Source organism: Anguilla anguilla, chromosome 3, assembly GCF_013347855.1.
Source record: "Anguilla anguilla isolate fAngAng1 chromosome 3, fAngAng1.pri, whole genome shotgun sequence".
In the NCBI taxonomy this organism is placed as follows: Eukaryota; Metazoa; Chordata; class Actinopteri; order Anguilliformes; family Anguillidae; genus Anguilla; species Anguilla anguilla.
Window position 1 is genome coordinate 20270557 of NC_049203.1, and position 21838 is coordinate 20292394.

The 21838-nt window shown below is 41.2% G+C and overlaps 1 long non-coding RNA gene across 1 annotated transcript; it reads left to right on the plus strand.

The window, feature by feature from the left end:
- The first annotated feature begins 8183 nt into the window (after positions 1-8183).
- Positions 8184-14772, plus strand: LOC118222752. The gene is made up of 2 exons (XR_004764324.1): positions 8184-8639; positions 8909-14772. It is a non-coding gene; the product is annotated as an uncharacterized LOC118222752 (long non-coding RNA).
- Positions 14773-21838: the final 7066 nt, after the last annotated feature.

Sequence of the window (21838 nt, forward strand, 5' to 3'; positions counted from 1 at the left end):
CACTGGTGTGGGGAGCAATCATTCAGGAATTTCCTGGGTAGACGGATTCTCAGGAGGAGACTTAAATCTCTCAGCGCTGGCACCACCAACAAAAACATAAAAAAGACCCCGGTAATGAATATTACAATGGCATGACACTGCAATGCAAAATGATTAAAATTGAAATTCGACTGTTTTCAGGTTTTCACCCTTTGGGGCTGGAAAGAATCCTTGCCATGATATCATTCAGGTGTCCAGTTAATTTGTTCTGAAATTTGTACGGTAGGTTAATCTCTTTTACAAGCTTAGAGTTTTACCTGGGGATGAATTGGTATCACAGCGCATTAGACAAGCCCATGCTACATATGGTACAACAGTGATGCACCTTTACAGCTTGCACAGAGCGGTTCTGGATTTGGCAAGACTTCAGCCAGTTCGGGAAGGAGAAGAGGAGATCTGTTTGAGAATTTGGCACATCAATATCCACTTCTGAGTGTGACTCCAGCCCTGGATGTGCAATAAGAGCACAATTACTGTAGTTCTCTTAGCTGGACGTGGTCTTCACCTTACCAGGTCAGTCGTATCTCTTGTTATGCGGTGTGTTCATTGTTTGAAACTCACCGTAGTCCCCCCATTTACAGTGGCAGTCTACACACAGGACATTGGTTGTGTTGAAGCTCCAATCCCAATCCTTCATGGGATTTGTCCACAATAGTGAGGTCGTCATCATCACTCATCTTTTACTTTACAATCAGCTCTGTCACAACAAAAGCCCACGTCAGATTTGTTGTTCTTCTACTCTTCTTTTTGGTTGGGGGGTCTGTTCCTAACATAGAACCCCAACAGAAGTAGAGGACACACAAACCATTGTTCCTGGTGTAAATAATGTATTTATGATCACCATACCCAGATACAACCACTTAATCTGCAGGGAGGCATAAATCTCTGTTCTCCAAGTGATCCACCCATAGTAATCGTAACCTTAATTGTACAGCAACACAAAGCCCCCAACCATTTTGTACTGTTATTCAACAGCTAGAAATGAATGCCATGTGCTTGGGGAATACTCAACCACAGTCAAGTATTTGAGGTAGCGCCATGACGCCCAGGCTGCTATTGGGTCTGGCTCTGCCCAATGGAATTTTACCTCTTTCTTTCCTAGCCAGGCTGGATCTGCATGGGAAATGGCAGCTGGCACCACCTAATGGTGGGTGGAGGCTTTACAGTGGTTACCCTCCCAGTTGTTCACAGTCTGAACATTTACACAATTTTTTAATAACTAACGATATAATTGTGCCAGCATTACTGTACTTATATGGTGTCATATGACTGCAGCAGGGAAACAAGAGTGAAGGAAATTGAGGACAATGTGAAGTAGCGTATTGTATGTGTGTGTGCATGTTTGTTCGTGTGTGTGTGTGTGCAAGTGTGTTGCTGTGAGTGTGAGTTCTTCTGGGTCTGTGAACTTCAGCTTGGTCTGTTCTGATGTCCTGGGCTTTGAAGGCTGTGTCCTTTGTAGTTATTGTCTATAGGCTGCCATTGACTCCAAGTGCCTGGGTCCTTGCACCCAGTGAGCTTTACTTTAAAGGCATTTAGGACACCTATTGAACATGAAACTAAGCTATACAAACTAGAAAAGTACTACCCTAATGAGCATTAAACCATGTTTTACAAACAACAATCATGAATTATGAGTGATTTATGACTCATCAGGAGATATACATAAACACATAACATAGGCTGCATCCCAAATGACTCACTTGTTCACTCATTCACTATTCCCTATATAGTGGAAAATATGTAGCACACTACCTAGGGAGTGAGCAGCAGTATGAACGTTTGCTTCGGGACCCTGTTCTCATCACCCTGCGCCGCTATTATCTTTTGAATATCCGTCGCACAATAACAGACGTTGCGTTCATTATTGATATGGTGACAAAGCAACATTGTCTTCGGTCCCTGATAAAATATTTTTTGAACGTAATCTGTACGTGTATATATGAAATTATCGGTTAAATATTCATTAATCTTGGCATCGACCAAATGTATTGCAATATACATTATCAGGGACCAAAGATGACGTTTTCCTTGAGTTGCACTGATACCAAGATTAGCTAGCGTCTTAGCTAGCAAGCAGCTTCTTCGGAGGAAAACCGTTAACAAGTAGCTACCGCTCGGCCCACTTGTTCCAACCGCCATTTCTGTTGAAATAAAACTGTAAAGCCCTACCGCAGTGTATTGTGGGATTTTGGGCTTCCGGATAGTGTACAGACCTTGTACCCTACATTTTGCAGCGCATTGTGGGGCGGACGTAGTTCACTATATAGTGCACTACAATTTATGGGACACACTACAAAATGGCTGATACCAAAAGTAGTGCACTATATAGGGAATAGGGAGTGATTTGGGACGCAGCCATACGTAGTACTTTGGCAGTATTACATTAAAACCTTTGGTGTGTGTGTGTGTGTGTTCGTGCATGGGAGCAGAGGGAGGTAAGGTTGTCTTATGCCGGATTTACACCCATTCTTAACATACCATGATGCGACAGAGCGAAAGATTAGGCGATGTGAAAAAATAAATATAAAAATAACTTCCCAGCTTGCTAACTATTTTGTTGGTAGCTAGAAATATGCTCCCATTAATACCGAATAGCCTAATTCATGCTCTACTTCTTTACTTCATAGCTAACTGTTTGTCTTTTAGCTGATGATTTGACTACCTAGACATTTAGGTAGCTAGTTCAACGTCCTGTTAACTAATTAGTACATTGAGACGTCATTTCATAGCACTGTTATAGCCACATCTGCAGTGCAGTCCAGATTTTTACTGCAGCCAGTTAAATGTGTTAAATTGTGCAATAATTACAGCATTCACTGTATAGCCAATACACACACATGCAAACACACCATCTTGAAAATGTAGCCTATTTAGGTTACTATCTCCAAAGTCTCATTTAGTATGTTTTTTTTATTGTCACTCGCATGCTGTAGCCTACAGAAAGCTAATAAAATCCAAAGTTATTCTCAAAATGATAGACACCAGAAGGGAATGGCCACCCTACAACTTGTACGCTGTCATTTTCAGAACCAGAGGCGTTTGCAGCATACCTGCGACACTACCTGGCAAAAGGCTTTTGGTGTAAATCTGGCATTACACGGGCTCAGTCACTTACAATGATCACAGGGGAAAGGTGTGCCATTGAGAAACTTGGGTGAAAACAGGGGCAAGTCCCGGGCCTCTCCGGTTACAGGATTCACAGTGAACCAGCTGATTCAGCGGGGGTAACGGTACCCATCCGTTCTGATAACCTCCCTTTGCTTCCCACAGGGAAACTCCCCAGGGGGTCCATCAGCCAAACCAACACATAACCCGATAAAGACAAAGCCATCATCCTGTCTGTAACTGCAGAGGGAGAAATAAAATGGTGTGCCCACATTACCACCCGTGAGGTACATCAGGGGTAGACCAATAGTCTGTATTAATGACAACGTTTCATTGAGTTGTAATAAGAAAATGTCTTGTAATAAGACATTGTCCCAACATGAGAGTTAAGTGTTTGGCTTCAACAACTTAGCCCATTTCTCGTGAGAAAGCTCGAGCAATTACCCTCAGCAGATGCCGTTCTCTTTTTTTCCCCTGTTCAGGTTCAAGAAACTCAGTGTCAGAGCCGTGAAATATACGGCCACGGGGGACTAAAAGCTTTCTCTCCCTCTTCTCTCTCACCCCAATCCTTTTAGAAGTATGCTATTTTGTAATAATGATTTACAATTGATCATTTCCACCGTTAAAGCACAACAACTCCTGAAACGCATTTTACAATCTCGACCTGGCAGCGCTAGATGAACCTTTTTTTAAAATCTGATAAAAGTGTAATGCTGGCTGAAAGGTTAAAAGCAGAATCCAATCTGCGTAGGCATAAAGGAATGACTGATATATCGGCCGAGGGCATTTCCTCTTATCCCTGGCAGAAAGCACCGTCGCTTGAAACATCACGTGCTGCCGAAGGCAATTTTCAAACATGTCCACCGCTATTTTACAGAGATCTTTTGCAACTCCTTTTTTTTCCCTTCAGGGTTGGGTATACAGCGCTAACGTGTCGCAGCATTGTCGAGGCTTCATTGTGAAGGGGATAAATAACCTTTAAGGGCTGCGACGACTCTGTTAATGAACTCCACTTTCTCGACAGCCTGCCACATCTTGTCAGCGGGTTTTTACGACCGGCTCTCCGGAAAGGAAGGAGGGGAGAAAAGCATCCCTCTCGTACCAGAGGTGTAAGGTGGAATCATTTTCCACATTTTCATCTGATTAATTCAATTTGGAAACAGTCAAGCAGAAAAGGAAATTATTAGCAGGTTGGTGGCATTTGGGGGCGGAGAGGGTGAAGGTGTCTTAACAGCATAACGCCCTGTCGACAGACGTGTCAAAACAAGAGCCGTAAATCCATCGTGATTTAAATGACGCAAGGTTAAGATTTCCTCTGGGAGGAGGAATGCAGACCAAACTGTTCGATGGCTGGCAGGCAAGGCTTCTGTTAGAGCTGACAGCGAATCAGAGGCCAGCTTTCATTTAATCTGTTAGTTACCTGTGATATCTCTAAATAAATGTGACCGGCCCATAAAATCCCTAGCCTCTGTCAGCCCCCAGCCATTTTATCTCAGCTGGGTGTCTGTGTGGACACCTGTTCTGAACCTGAAGAAGTCTCTGTCATTTTTTTTTTTCTATAAAATGAACTTTGTTTCCCAGGTTTCTGAATGAAATTAACTCAATTGAAAGGAGATGAGGTTTATGCTATTCTGTTGCACGACACCACAGGCTCTGTAGTTTCTTTTTCATCATTTTCAAATTAAATACAACAAAAAAGATTTGATTACAACTGTGCATTTTTAATATGAGGATGAGAGGTTTTCTTCCTTTAGGTAATCAGTGTATATTTATTCACTATTTCAGTCTGTAAATCTCTTTAGGAAAACCCCCTGAAAATCCTGGTAAATACCTGTTCAGAATTTTCTTCAACTGTCAACTGAATTCCAGACAGCATACCTTTTCCTGAGAAATGACATATTGTGTCTTATATCAAGGGAGGAATATCATTTAAGAAAATCCTTTGTCTCCAAGTATACCTGCATTTCAATTATTTCTCATATTCCATATTTGCCCTGAATTAGTGCTTCTGGTGAAAATAGGGGCCTTGTATCCATCCATTCATTATCTAACCTGCTTATTCCCTGTCAGGGTTGCAGTGGGTGCTGAAGCCTATCCCAGCATGCATTGGGCGAGTGGCTGGAATATACCCCAGACCGGTCGCCAATCGATCACAGGGCACACACACCATTCACTCATACGCTCATACCTAGAATCTCAAACTGAGCTAGCCTGCATGTCTTTGGACTGTGTCAGGCAAAGGTGCCACCCACTGCACTACCATGTCACCCACAGGAAGAGATTTAATTTAGGAGAGATTTAAGCGCAGCAGATTGTTACTGTATTATCAACCAAAACCAAAAAATGCAAAATAAATAAATAAAAATTTAAAAAATGCAATGCTTATGTGGATTTTTTTTTTCTGTGAATGAGCACAGTAGATCACTACCCACTCACTTGGCCTCTTATTTTACAAGCCGGCATAATGGAAAGCAAATATTTGTATTTAATTATTCAGTTCAGTTCCAGCAGTGTGTGTATGTGTTCCTGTGAATTGTGCAGTAACTCAGTTAAGAGTTTTTATGTAGTGGTTTTAGCACGTTTCAATGAATCTGCCATTCTGTATGACTTCTAGGAGTAAAGCTGTCTCATTGATTTTTTGTCTTCACCTGTCAGTCAGCCCAGTACGGTAATCTAGGATATTCCTCTCTCCAGCACCCCCAACAATTATGCCTTCTTACAAGGTGTCTGAAGTACAGGTATTAATACCGCATCTTAACAGAATACTTCCCATAACATCAACCAGCTGTTTATTATTCACTTTTGTAAAGTCATTCAAAACAGTGTGTTGGTTTTGTATTATTTAAAATAGTCTCAAGTGGGAACACTTGAAATAACCACGGATAAACAGACAATAACAGTTGTTAGAAACAAACAGCACAGTACTTGCTAGATACACCTGGGTCTGTTCTGAAAGTAATATTTATTTAAAAACATATATTGATCAGCAGAGTGCTTTATCATGTCAATTCAAGAAACAAACTTGAAGAAACAGAAAAAAAAGAATTGGAAGTGTTTTACATTGTGTGTAGCTGTTAGGTTTATGTATTTTACTTCCATGCTGTAGATTTATAAATGTATGGAATAGGGAAACTGTGCTGTTCTATTCTCATAACATCTGTAATCATCTCCCTATGATGAAGTCAAGTTATCAAAAAAAAGAAAGAAAAGAAAAATAATCTTGGTAAATTGCATATTTCTTGTCTTTTCTTTGGTGCTAGAGAATAGCACATTCATAGAGAATGTTCCCATCTGGAACAGAGAAGAATATGCTGTTGCACTCTGCAGCTCTTGAATGTAATAGTGATTAATGGGGGTTTCAGCCTAGGAGCACTGACAGATGGGTTTGTAACTCCCTCCAAGATACACTTGAAGTTATTTGACTTCAGATAGGCCATGCATTCCCTGTCCATCAAAGCATGTTTTAAAGAGATTGCTACCAAAAGATCTAGGTTGTAGCAATAAACATTCATCACCCCCCCCCCACCCCACACACACACGCACACCCACACATACACACACACACACGCACACACACTCCACCTATTTATGAATCGGTTTGTGGTAGGTCACAGTTTGGTACCCATTTACCCATTAGTGTGTGCCACCGAATTAGCCAAGCTGCTCAACACTGATGATTACGGCTATAAACTTCTGTCAATATTTTTGTCAATGAATCCTCCCATAAACTTGATGAAAAGTCATCATATAACATTTTATGAGGTGGCAGTTGACAAAAACACAGATTTATATGCACAGAACCAAAGAAAACACACTTTATTTTAAGAACCAAGCCTGAATCCAGTCCAAGTTATCTCGCAAACAACGTACAGTCTGCATGCGGTGTGGGAGTTGAACACAGTTCGTGTTGTGTTCAGTCAAGATGATCAAACTGCATCTATAGATATGGGACCCCAAAATGAATCTGAAGTCACTCAGAAGCGCTACAATATATGCTGTAGAACTAGCACATAAAGCAGACCCCACAGTGAAATTAAAAATGTGTTTATTTCGATTTAACATCATTTTTTGACACCACACACCAAAACAAACATTGAAGATGGTATGCTTGTAGCTGTTTGAATACTGGCATTATTTTCTGAACTTAAATCATTAGAATAACTTGACCAATAGAATATTGCCTGATTCACAGTTTTTCAAGATGGCACCGGTGAAGCTCTGTAGCTGCCAATCTTAGGGCAGGACCAAAGATACGCAGAGGGGGCGTTTCCCACTGTTTCATCCAGGGAGTGACCAGCTTGTACACCTAATAAAGTTTGTTCATTGTCTGAGAGTTATGAGAGACTGCAGGTTAAATGGCAGTCTTTTCTCAGGCTAAAGAATGAAAAATAGGAGCAGTTATTTTTCAAATGTTTACAGTAGCAGTAGCCTCACTTGTCACACTCATAACTTTGAGCCGGTCCCGGCTAACACTGATGTGATAAGTCCACCCAACTTCTGGGGACATGATAAGCTAATATACCTATGGGTAAGTTACTTCTTCAGAACAATCATGATCTTTTGTTGGTGGGACTCTAATGGAAGGTAGCGATTCATTTAAACCAACTTGCTCAAATCAATCCGATTGCATTGCAGAAGTTGAATCAGTATGAAACTACTGTTTTGAGAGATGAAGCATCTGGGGTGGATGTCATGGTAATGGTAAAGCCACCCTATGCCCCCCCCCCACCCATCTGCAGCTCTGGGGTGACTCTGACATCCACTGTGTCTATGTAGCTACAGCAGCACAGAGGTGACATATGTGACAGAATTAATCAGAAATTTCAGACTTGCCCAATTGGGAGCGAATGCGAAGGAGTGGGAGCTTCGCCTTGCATCAGGAGGGAGAGCAGTGAGGTGGCTCCTCCAAAGGGACAGTCAGAAGACACAACGAGGCCCAATTATAGAACCAGGCCAGAAGCTGTCATCTCCCCCATCGAGGGCCTGAGATCACAGTGCCCAAACGAGAACTTAACTTGTCATGGAGTGGTGTCGAAAGCCAAGAACAAAACTTTCAGCTTCTGAGGCAGTTAAATCCTGGTATTTTCTACCATTACTCAAGCACAGAGACCACCTAAAATAGTCCCACACACACACAGTCCTACTGCTTCACTGTCACAGTGCCATCATACTGATAGGAACTGCTGATGGAGAAGTGGTCAGAAAAAGAGAAACACATTTCTGCAGACGGATTACACCCGACAGACGGAATAACTATCAAAGAGTCCGAGATGTAGCTTCAAAGGGTGAATCCTTCTTTGACGCCGTGAGCTGACCACCCAATGGATGGAGACACATTGCTTTATGTGTCGTTCCCAGCGCGGACGTGGTGCTTTGTGATCAACGGGACAGACGGATATAAATTCACGTGGCGACGCCTTCATGCTGACCCTCGGCCCGGGAGAGAAGGGACGACAGCGCGGCTTGTTTTATTTCCATGTTGCTTCGCGCTGACCGTGAGAACTATTTTTAGTTGTACTTCTGTAATAACCATGTATTTTTAATGTGGGAAAAGTCTGTCTTGTTTCCTTCTTAGGCATCTGATGTACCACAGCCCTACTGTGAGAGAGAGAGACAGGGGGAGAGTGTGTGTGTGCGTGTGTGTGTGTGTGTATGTGTGTGTTTGGTATATGTAGACCAGAGACTGGAGGTGGACTTCCTCTTTGGATCGACTCTGTTTTCTTTCGAGAGAGTGACATTCCTAAGCTGTTTCTCTTTCGGACAGGAAGTGGACCCGGGCCAAAAATGATTAAAAGCTGAGGAGAGAACATCGGCCCTAGCGCTGCAACAGTTCTCCGGGAGTTCGAGGTTTGACACGGAGTCAAACACGTGTGAAATACTGTTTAATAAATTTGAGCAGGGGAAAGAGGGATCTTGGCTCTCGTTCTGACATGTGCTAAGAGACCCCTCAGTCCGTAATGAGCGCACATGGAACTCCAAATAAACACACAAAGCAAGGAGATAAGAGTCACTTCAACAACACCGAAAAATGTGCTACGTGGTTTCAGAGTAGCTGCATGCTGGGAAGCTAACAACGTGTGAACAGTATTTGTCTTTTTTTTAGTTGTCAGACATGGGTTTGCTCCATAAGAGATATTTCACTTCATGCAAACATGGTTTTTTCATTTAACCTGCAGCTCTTTGCTTGCTAACTAGGTTAGAAGACCATGTAGCACAATTAATCATCTCTGATTCCAGCACTGCCTTTCTGGACAAGGTCTGTTGTTATTTCTTTCATTTGAAAAAAAGATTTATCATTCCCCATCCCCGTTGAACCATCTACTGATTACAAAACGCAAAGCCAGATTTCAGTTAACAGACACACAGTGCAAATCGTGTTGTAATGTGTTGTGATTTGTGTGGATGCTGAAGTAAGAGATGTTTTTTCTTCTTTTTTTAAGAAGAGAGAACTGCAGTCTTCATCCAGTCTAATGCTGTATGTACAAACATGGCTAATCACGTCATTCCTCACATGTCTGTAATGCAGAGCCAATACAAGTGCAACACATATGAAGACTTTTTTAAAATTTTATTTTAGTTTCTGATCAATATTTCAGGGATTTAGACATTACTTGGATAGACTGCAGATTACAGGCATCTCCTTAGTAAACATTTAGAAGCTGAACTAGGCACCAAACAGACAACTGTATGTTCCCTCTAAACAAATTAGTTATACTTGTTTTGTTCTATTGGCGGTCAGATGCTGCTTAGCTGTAGTGTCTTATATAGTGTATAGTGTCTTTGATTTATTTTTCCACCTTCATGACTATTATCCATGTTATGTTCCCATTCAACAGTGTCTTCCCTCTAAACCTGAAAATGGAGAGAAGTGAGAGAGGAGGAAATGAAGCTCAATTCTCTCTGTATCCTCAGGGGCACTGACTCCACAATGCGATAAAACTACACCTACCTTTCCCCCCCCAGATATTCACTTAAAAGGCCCTGTACAAACAATGAGATAAATGCCTTATCCCCTGTGTTTTGCTGTTCAGCAAACCAGAACAAACACTGATCTCTCCTGACTCATGATGCCACAGGTAAAATTCTGGAGTGCGGAGAAGAACATTCACCATGTCAGCGAAAACAATGTGCAGCCGATAGCCTCAGCCAGGGGGTGTCCCGAGCTCACATTTTTACATGTGGTACATTTTAACAGCTGGATGGATTCACGGGACAATTCAGGTCAAATAACGTTTGCGAAAGAGTGGAGCGGCAGCGGGATTCAAGCCAGCGACCCCCTGGAAGTAAATCCAGGGACCTCTTTGCTATGGAACATTGCCACCCGAATGGAAGTGCATGGATCTGTCCGTCATAGGAAATAAAGCTCTGATGGTGACGCAGTTCTTCAGCCTGTTGGAAGATAAAGTCATTTATCTCCTTCAGATCCAGGCTCAGTCCAGGCTGAGCACTTCATAGTGAGAGGGGAAACAGATTAGTTATCATGAACCATCAACCATTGGACACCGGAACATTGCGTGGATGAGACGACCGTCAGCACTGCTGGTAGCGACCTGCAACTCAGAGAAGAAGTGTGCCCGACGGTGTCTGGCCAATCAAATATGGCAAACAGGTACTGTATATCCTTCCCTACCACCATCAACACTAACAACACGGGAAAATTCTGGAAATCGAAACTGCCGTGGAACATGATATTAAGGACGTGTGTACAAACAGACAAATGTCACCGACTGCTACAGTGCTTCTATGCCGGGCTGCGTTTCTAATAAAGCAAAGTTATTACTTCCCTTTTTAGACCGGGTTCTCATGGAGCGAGCACTGCACGAATGAGTCAGCAAAATGATTAAATATTTACCACTCCTGGATGTCTGGCCTCGTCGCATTCCTTTTGGTGAGGAGGACGGAAGTGAGACGTTGTCGGAGAGGACGGGAGCGTGGCGCGCGGCCATGAAGGACGGCGTTTCCACAGCCTATCGGCGCATAGCACCGGCCCCTGCGCTGTAGCTGAGGGCCCAGAGGAGTGGGAGCAATGAGCAATAAATATTAATGATGACGTCGTGTCAGCGTTACGCGAGAGAACGGGAGGAAGGATGGATACGCGCTGGCTGCCGCCTTCACGAGCAAAGTCAATTTTTCAGAAAACAAAAGCAGCCCGACTGACGCCTCGGCTGCCGGTTACGGTAACGGAGTTCAGACGGTCGTGCCGTCAAAAAATGTAATTAGGGCTGCCGTCCAAGGAACCTGCTCGGATGAAAACCGTTTGGACTCACATCAGCAGCAGAAATCTGTGCCGAGTTTCGGTTTCACCTCAATCAAGCACACTAGAGCCTGGTTGGCTAAGTTTCCTGAATGTGCCCTGTCAACATATCCGTCCTTAATCATGTGAATATTCACTCATAATGTGAATATCCATACTTAATTGTGTGATTTATGTTGATGTTCAATCATAATGTCACCATTAGGCACACCTGTGCAAGTGTCACTGAAGGGTAATGATCGATGAAAGTACAATACATTAAGATACTTAAAAATGGATGTAAGAAACACAAGCACTCTTCGATTATTATGCCCAGCACAACACACAGAGGCATTATGAATGCATGTTCAAAATGTATTCATTCAAATGTCTGAAAGCATCCCAGCCTGCAAAGACAGATAAACAGTCATTCTGTAATGGGACAGTAGCTTTCGATCAGATGGACAGAGAGGGAAAGAAAAAGAAATAAAGAGAGAAAAGGATTCTGTTACTAGAATGCAGGTTAAAAGTCATCTTTCAAAGGCAGTAGATAATAGCTCTGTAGACTGTAAATAATAAAAAAACACACAAAAAGCATGACAGCAAGCAAAATGCACCACTGTCACGAGAGCATTTTCATCGACGGACGGGACCTAAGCTGAAAGGTCAGTCGTTAATGAAATAATCTATCACCTTGGGATTGAGAGCGGGCGCTAACGCAGGTGATCAATTTCTAGGGCGTTAAAAGGTCTGCAGCAGAGTTTTCCCGGGAAGTCACCTAGTTAATGCCGGCCTTTTGAGCGCGCAGTGGGTTAGTACCGTCGGACAACGAGCAGCATCGACCCTTCTCCCGCTGTGTCCGGAGCCGCTCGCCACCATTTAAAATGTCATTTCCTTTCACTCTGCTCCGGCTTAAAAAAAAAAAAAAAAAAAAAAAAAAACGGGGTCGGAACGGATGCATTAAAAACCGATGTTTGGAAGAGGGAAGAGAAAGTGTAATCACGTGACCGAGGCGTTTCTATTGCACGTGAGAGGAAATGCATTGTCAGGGAATCATTCTAATATATTTACTGCCAGTGACGGCCACTCCATCCCGCTAATGTGTTTGCGTTCCAGCACGGGCGCTGGATTTCAGCGAGAAATCCAGGAAGGTCTTGTTTGAAAACAAAAGCTCAGATTGCAATTTCGACAGATGCTACTAAGAGAAGCAATAATTATGCAAATTTGAAATGGAATAATCACTTCTGCATACATTATTTATCAGGATTATTTTTCTTTTATGCCGTTATAAACTGGCTATGAGGTAAATAAGATTGTGTGTTTTTGCAACTTTAATTATGCAGTTTTCTATTGTTTGTTTCAAAAAAAATATTTATAATTTCAACATGTCTATAGGGTAGAACCATGATAATTACTCATTAATATTTCAAGAAATGTTCAGTAATGTAAAGAAAATTCCCCTCATTTGCAACAGTATTGTGATGTGCAATAGGTATGGGGTTAAAAAAAAAAACACAATATCTAAATTTTAGCTTTTACATTTTTTTTCTGTTGTGCAAGTACACATTTAACACAATACACAATGTTCAAGTAAAATAAGAAATACTTCCAAATAACAAACATATCAGGGGTTCTTTGAGGTAATGGTGATAATTAAGAATAATATATTAGAATTAATGCAGACCTGCTCATGACTATGTAGTATAATGAAATGGAATTAGAACATGCAATTAAAATCCAAGCAAATTTGAATTTCCATTCTCCCAATCTCAAAATTTCCTCTACTGCTTGTTTCTGATTATTTCACCAAACACAGCAGGATGCATTGCTTCTGGGAGCAGAATAATTAAAAGCTGTGATTTTCCTTCCTCAGGTCTTATCAGCACATTTCGGTACACCTGTATCAACAATGCATCATGAGATAGTACACTATCGCTCTGCTTTTGTGTAACTATTGCAAAATGAGAGAGAAAAATACACAGGATCTCCTCATTTACTTCGGGTTATTATAGCCCGAGAACATTACGTTTAACCATCTGCTCTGATTCGCAATAGTTTGTTCAGATTTATCTGTGTCTGGGCCTCTGGAAAGTCATTGATTTCAGTTTGGAATACCATTCCAGTTCCTGCTCCTTCCGGTTCAGAGCATCTTTACACTGGGACATTTGGGGGGGGGGGCGGGAAATACTGTAAAATGTATCCAGGAGAGGGATTTTGCTTGCTTGTGCTCACAGGGGTATGTGAAAGAACAGGATTACTTCTTAAAGGGAAAGACGTTCTGAATTCTGACAGTTAGTCTGCCTGTGATGTTTGGACAGAAATGAAGCTGGAATTATAAGGTATTGGAGGAATGTTTTTTCAAGCCAGAAGAAAAAAAAATGCGTGAGGCGTGGATTTTGAACAGTTGGGAGTAGTGGCTTAATTTTTCATACAGAATTCCACTGAAGTGAGTAACTTTGGATCAACTTACAGAGCTCAAGAAGCCATAAAGCATGAGTAACACTTGTATTTATGAATATCAAATAGACCGTGTCTGCTCCACGTTTGACAGGGAAAGAGAGAAAGGGAGCAAGAGCAAAACAGAACTTTGTATTTCATGTGGTTAAATTTCACACCTGGGTGGCAAAAATCTGCGCTTATAAATGCTTATAGCAATTTGCCTCAACTTTTCTTCTTGCACCACCACCAAGGTCCTTCATGCATGGACTGTTCCAGTTGATAAAATAACATTTTCTTTGAAAATGGAATTCTGGCAACATAATACCTATAAGCAAACCCGAATTCCACATTGCTGTTGATGTGGACAAGTATGCATATATTTCCAAAGGTTTTTATGTCAACTTGTGCTTCAACATAAGAGTAAACATAAAGATGTAGGAACCTCACCAAAATAGCTGCGATTCTATGGTAGTTTAAATTGTATAGTCCAAACTATACATAAAATAAGCAATGATGACATTTGCGTCCACAGCTAGCTTGGGGCTATGGTGGGTTATGAAGATTGGCCTGCTGCCTCATCAAAGAGCGCTATGTACTCCGTCATTGTGAGCTGGTCATTGTTACCTTTGATGGGTTCTTTATAGTCACCTGTCATTTACGATAACAATGTCACTGGATGAAGCACCAATTACTTTCCTTTCCCCAGTGGGCTTCTGGTGACTGTATAAAGGTACTTATTTGTAATGCATCACAACTAAAAGTGACTATAGTGAACTCTTTCTGCAGAAATAAATCTATATGGATAAATCTTGTTGTACCTGGTTATTCTGAACATACACAGTTTTTAAACTGAACTGTTTCATTAATATTTTTGTATTTTTTTATTTTTATTATTGGTTTAGTCCAGTATAACCATGCTCCTTCAGAGATAATAAGAACACTGACTTTTGCAAGAACGTGAAATGTGTCTTGGAATTTTGTTCATTAATTTTCACACTGCTGAATCACAATGAGAGCCGTTTGCTGACAGACTCTAAGCTCTCCTATAGACTCTTGCTAAATGTTACTTTCCCTGACCTACTAAATAGCAATGTTTCAGCACATTTTGACATGTTAACATAGCATACAACCATAACTGTAAAATGCAAATAATTATGGCTCGCTACTCAGAACGTAAGCTATTTATCTACTGCTTATATAATGATCAGGGTGTGTATGCGCGGCCTGAATTTGAAACTTGGCTGTGCTTATCCATTATTAATATGCCATCATGCTTGTGAAAATAATCACCCTGTCTCTGAATGGGCCCATTGCATCTTTCACTGCCATGGTTATGGAAAGAGTACCACTACATTTTTCATAATTACATATCTGTCATTAAAAACCCAGACTTTGTCAATGTAATTTTTTTTTTTGGAACTTTTCTTCTTTGAAGCACAAAAACAGTTTTTAAGGGAAAAAAGGGCAACAGGCTGAAAGAGGAAGTGTCTCACTGTGTCCTGGTATGAGACTGTCAGACGGCCAGCCAGCCAATCAAATGTTCGCCTGCAGAGATGTCTTTGTTTTCTGCATTTTCACACATATTTCTTCAATAAATCCTTTGTTTTGGGGTGACAACAGTAAACACTGTGTCATTATCCTTGGTTTAAGTGTGACAAGGCTTAGAAAAATGCAATAAACCATTCGAAAGAGGACTACATTTATACTTTCGGTGAGAGAGAGATACTGCTGCCCATTTAATGGTGCATTTAATGGATAATTAAGAACTTTCCTTGAAAGCAAACATATTCCTTTCAGCAGGAATTTGGCTGTATTTATTTCCATTTATTGTATGAATATGAAACAAGGGGTATTAGGATTTACCTTAAGTATTTAATAAACGACTTGTTCCTTTTTCATGCATATGTATATGCACATTAACTGTTTTCCTTTCAAGTGTTTGCTGTCCCATATGTCCTGTGTGAGGCTGTGTTGCTGTTATCAGAAATGAAGGCAAAATGTCCGTGCTCCAGCCTGAGAGCTGTACAGTGATATTGTACAGAACCCTCAAACTTAGAAATGCAGCCATAGCTGAATTTACTTTAAAGTTAATTCCAGGCAGACTTGGTTTTGTATCTGAGCACATGTGAAATGCATGGAAATGTTGGAAAGCGAGTTTTGCCTTGAGTTTAAACAAGACTGCTTAATCACAGAATTGAAACTGTAAATTGATTTAAATGTGAATGCTAAAGAGGTTCTGGCATTTTTTAAAACAGATTTTGGTTAACTTAATTGTCATTTGTGTAATGTGCTTTAGAGTGAGAAGGGGGAACTAGGAATCACACTCAATGTTTGAAGTGACTGAGGGGTGACAGGTTTAGATGTCAGAGCACTGAAGTAGACCCACAGAGGTTTTAAACAAACAGGCTAGATGGCAAACAGACAAGTTCTGATGCTTGGTGAGTTGGAGACCTCAATGAACCGGTCTGGGTTTGGGGTGGCAGTGTAACGTAACTAGGGAACTAGGCTTGCAACTCAAGCTTGTAGATTTGATTCCCAAACTTTCAAGGCCCCAAGATGAAATCACAACACAGAGCTCCAGTTAACCACAAGGCAAAGGGTGGCCTAACAGAGGGTTCAAAAAAACTACATAATCCAGGGTTCCCTTGTTTAGCCGGCAAGCCACAGGAGCCACAATATCGCCCTTTGTATCGACTCTGAGAAGTCTTACGGATATTCATGGGACATGTAGACACGTAAGGGAGTCACATGATGTCACAACTTTCTTCAGTTTCAAGCTTCTTTAAGAAACTACTCGACGGCGAGGGCTGTATTTGAAGAAAGTTAGCGGTTTCGAGTTTTCCTTACGATGGCTGTTCTCGAAATTCCCTCGTGCACCCTAAACTTAATCTTATTTCTGAAAGTGCACCCATGCGTGACTTCTCTTCCCCTTAACACTGTATTTTTATTATAATGAAACCCAGCCTTACCATTTTCGACTAACCTCATTAGAAGGTGAAGTGTCATTGAAGCATTGAAGTATAATTTAACCTCCAACACAGCATCGACAGACCACCGCATATTGTTGTGCTTATTGGCTTTCGAGTAAAGGTTAATCATTTGTTGGAGGAGGGGGGTTACATTAGACAAAAATTGGTTCCAGGTAGCGTGGACGGAGACTGCACTGATGAAATGGAGTTTAATTGATTATACTCACTCAAATGGATTTTTTCTTTGTATTCATCATCAGTCCATGGATAAAATGTACTGCAATTTTTTTTTTTTTTTATGTATCACGACTGACGGAATATTTAGATAATGGCAGTATTGCTGCTTTTTGTCTTCTCAGCTAATAATAAGTCAGTGTTATGAATGAGCTTTTGGTCTGTTATGCTTGAATAAAAATAAATGCCTGGAGACACAGGATTAGCGTATGAGAAACACTACCCAACATAGCAATTGTGCCAATATAATTAGAAAGGTCAAGCACAATGCAGCTGAGAAATGTGTATGTGTGTGCGTGGCTGTGTGGGTATGAGTGTAAGGGGGGGGGTATTGTCTTACTGGACAAGAAATCAGAGGTTATGCTTGCTGTGTCATTGAGATACAGTAAATTAAGGATTTAGCGGTATTCACCCTTAATTGGAAGGATTATCATTATTATGGCATACACTACATCTTTCTACTCAAATGAAGGCTAAATTTTTATTGCAGAAAGTAAGTGACACTATATATTAAGGTCTGATTAATGTAACATAAATACATAAATACATGTATTATTTGAACAATGATACTTATTTCAGTTTATGCCAACCATAGGACAAGGTGCACAGAATCAATTTGACCGTTATGAAGTTAATTATTGTTTAAGTTTGCATAATTCATTTATGAAAAAAATACACTGCAATCAGTATTAGTACATTGTTGATAAATGAATAATGGGTCCATGTTTGATTTTGGGAAACTTTTTAAAGGGGTCATTTTGAGCATTCTTGCAATGAGAACATCTGTATCTGAACAGACCTAATAGAACTACAATTTCCACAATGCTCTTGCTGGGAGGCTGGTGATCAAACGAGCAAATTAGAAACTGGGTATGTCACAATAACTACAACAGAAAGGTTTTAACATCAGAAATATGGCAACCAGCAGACACTGACTTCATATTTGGCTCACAAAAAAATAGGGGAAAAAGTAGGGCTACGATCAAACCCAGGGATGGTATTAATATATGTGGAATAAATTTGCCCTTGAAGCATGTCCCACTCTTTTTAAATGACTCTCTTTTTGGGACTGCCAAGAAAAGTGTGATTCTCTCATCTTTAAGGCTTTTTTGTTTTAGAAAAAGTCTGCGTAGAGACAGATTGTAATATATGCACACAAAGAGGGTTTTTAAGTTCTCACTGTGGGTATTCAGTATGACAGCTCTATTATGAAATGACTGCTTCACACAATAATCAAGTACACATTTTCTTTAAATATAGCAGAGCACAGAACACTTTTCAAACATTGCACTTCTGCTACAGACCCATTCCCTGAATTATGGGCAGTCACTGAGAAGTTAGTACTTTGACATCACAGAGAGATCATTTGGCCGATCACCTTACGTAAACTTGAAAATGGAATGCGCACAACACTCAATGAACTCATTAGCAAACATGCATGAAAACATGCACCACTATCTTGTAGCTGTCTAGAACATTGTGAGGGGAGACTGATGGGACATTAAAAAAATAGCAGCAGTTGCAATGTTTCAGTATGCTTATGCGTAGCAATATCATTTGGTTTGCTGTATATCTAGTCTTTTCCATATATATCCTTAAATTTTAGCTTTGGTACTATAAATATTCATCCTTCTTTTGCATTGGTGCTACAAACATTCCCTCATTTGATCTATTAGAAAGAAAAAGAAACAGAATTTCCCAAGACATTTAGTAAATATTAGCCAAAATTAGGCCTTGGTATAGTATAAGTATGGTATAATTTTAAGTGTCCATTATGAATCTGTGTTTTCAAAATGGAAGTCTGATAATCTAGAGGGACACAGACACAATAAACAAAGATTGTTTTCTGGGAGACAATAGCAGCTATCATTGAGGGGAAGTGGAGATTGTTCTTTCACTGAGGACGACTGCTCACCTGCATGCTGCTGGTGAGTGGCTACGAATCTCACATTGTAGTTACAGCAGCTTAGCAGATAGGGTAAAGGTAACTGTGCCATTGTGGACTAGTCAAAGTTATGGTTAGTCAATGACATAACCATGAATGTGCCTAGCAATGACAAGGCTATAGGGCCCAGTCTGTGCTCACGCCAAGCTTCTTTTCTCACTGAACCACCCAGGACTCACGTTTATTTATTACTGCACCGTGATATACTCATTGGCCGAGTAAGTGGTCAAAAGGCTTAACTGCAGTGCAGTAGCATCATTTCACAATGGCAAAAATTAAAGTCAAAATCCAGCAGGGCCAGGAGGAGAGGTCTCCAGATTTTACGGTTTACTCCCGATTATAAAACGGCCCGATTGTAAAGGATAGTGGTTCAGTTTCTTCCAGGCGTTAAGCGCTGTTTTTGCCATGAGACAGTTGGAGTGCGCCGGTGTGTGCCAAGGAACACATTTTACAGACAGAAATAATGGTAATGTCACCTTTAAGCTGTGGCGGTTTTCCTGCTGTTAGTGGAGCCGCCGGGACCGTCTGAGGTTTCGTTCCCCGGGGATCTGATGTTCCCGAGCCTGTACCGGCAGGGCGAGCAGGAGCGGAGAGCAGCCAAACTCATTCCCCAAACTCCCCCGTGATTGACAGCATATGGCCTGCATTAAAATAAACCTATCCCTTAACAGCAGTGAATTTTTTCATTTTTTTAATTTTGAGTCAAGACATTCAGAACCATCGGAAAGCTCGAGATCACATCTGCGTGTGGACCTGCCTGGGGACGCGGCGGTCCACGCCGGTGGAAGGCTCGCACCTCGCCGCCGCCATTTTGACGTCATGAAGGACTGGGGCTGGCGGGAGAGGCGCTATGGAGCCGTGAGCTAGCTGGGACGCTAACCAGGCCCTGGTGATTCAGCACAAAATGGACAGGCTTAGGAGAGCAGCAGGGCTGGACCCAGGTAATTGTCTAATTGAGGACCCAGTGGGAATGCGTCGAGCCACGAGCCGCTGTACAAATCAATTTGAATGACAAACTACCTTATTGGCGTCAGTGAACCCTGAAACTGTGTTTTCCCTGCATCTTTTAACCGCTTAAATACAATGTTAAGCCCTCCGTCTCCTGACCAGTCACTGTTGATACTTTCAATTTGCTCCCACGCCACTCAGACTAATAGGTTTGGATGAAGAAAATGCCAATATACTAATGAGACATGAAATACTACACCGTGAGCACGCTGGTCTGAAGCCTGGTTTTGGCCTTCTCTTCATTTTTGCTTTGCATTATTCTGCTGAATACTGTGTGAACATTTCACCACAATTTCACCACAAATCAGCAGGTTTCATTTCCCTGATAATTGCCTGAAATAATCTTAGTGCTTCTTAGCACTGGCCATTAAGGTGGTAAAGGTAGCATTTGAAATGCTGATGGATTTTCACAGTTAAATTCCCCCTAGTTTAAAAATGAGCCGGTTTTCTCACAGAATCCTGAACTTACTGAGGAGTTCTGAGATTTATTGTGTGAAATCAAGAATGCTATACAGAGAAATAAAACAAAGAACCCCCTGCCCCCCTTTTTTCCTTTAAAAGACAGGAAATTTTTTTTCTGAAGTCACCTTGCTCAGGGGTGTGACTGAAACAGCCCCGTTTCAAATTTAAAGACCAGCTTTCTGGTTTTCTACCCCTGCACCACACTGACGCCATGTCATCGGATCAGCCGCCAATCGAAATCTATTCTTGTGGAGAGAATGACCTGGCGTCAGGAAATTGTTTTTAAAAAAAAACTCTTGAGGCTAACCTTTCCTTTACTCTGCAGTATATGCAGAATTTTAAAAATGCTTCTTTTTTTACGAAAACAGTTCCAGTCCACACAACAGCAACTCGGAGGGAACAACCTTTCATATGCAGGCTGTGTTTGATTAAGGTAAACCTCAAACCAGTCCTGTCAGATCCATACAGGTTTCCTTAATGTCAGCCAAGCCACGGAGCAATATTCAAACAGACCGCAGCTCAAATTGTATGTCAGAGGAGAACACTTTAAAAACAAAAAAGCAAACAGAGTTGGTCACTTTTGGAAATAAATATCTTTTTTTCCCCTGTTTGGTAAGCGCCTCTCATATTTGGTTAGGAAGGCCTCCTTAGAGACTAATCTTGCACGCATGTTGCCAAACCAAGTGACTGCATTGCATGCTAATATATAAGTATATGTGAAACATTGATTGCATTACCAGTGTGTATTAATGCTAAATTAATATACTCATTCTATAGCATTTGTAATGCCACCACAACTAAAAGCTACATAGTGAAGTTAAATCTTTGATGTTGTCTTGCATATCTAGTACAAAGAAATATTGTACAAAGACCCTTGAGGACTTGAATAGCTGACTGGTGCCAACAGTTATTTAAAACTGTCTTTTCCCATTGGCATGCTCTTATTCACAGAATCATAAACTCCTCTCCCCTCCCTATCTAAGCTGATAAAGACCGCCCCTGTCACAATAATTGCTTGACAGATTTATAATCCTCTCCCATCAGAATATGCACAGCCTGTCAACCATTCCAGCAGGGAGTCACTTAAAGAAAAAGAAAAAAATCTCAGTTCGCTCAGTTGTGTTAAATGTCATCTGTTTATTCCAGGCCAGCGTTTGCATTCTGTTTGTAAGTGACAGTAAAGGTGATTGTGTCCTCAGCAGTGATTCAATTCTCATCGGTTCCACAGGGGTGAGATTATCTCTTTTTGTGGCGATGTTTAGCGAGCTGCGCATTTGTCTCTGTCATTTCTCCGTGACAATTTTATTTTGTGCTCCACACGTTACACCCAGTTCAGCCTTTCACTTGAATGCAAGAGCTATAAAGTAGTTCACACTGCCTCGTAGCCGTACAGGGTAATGCATT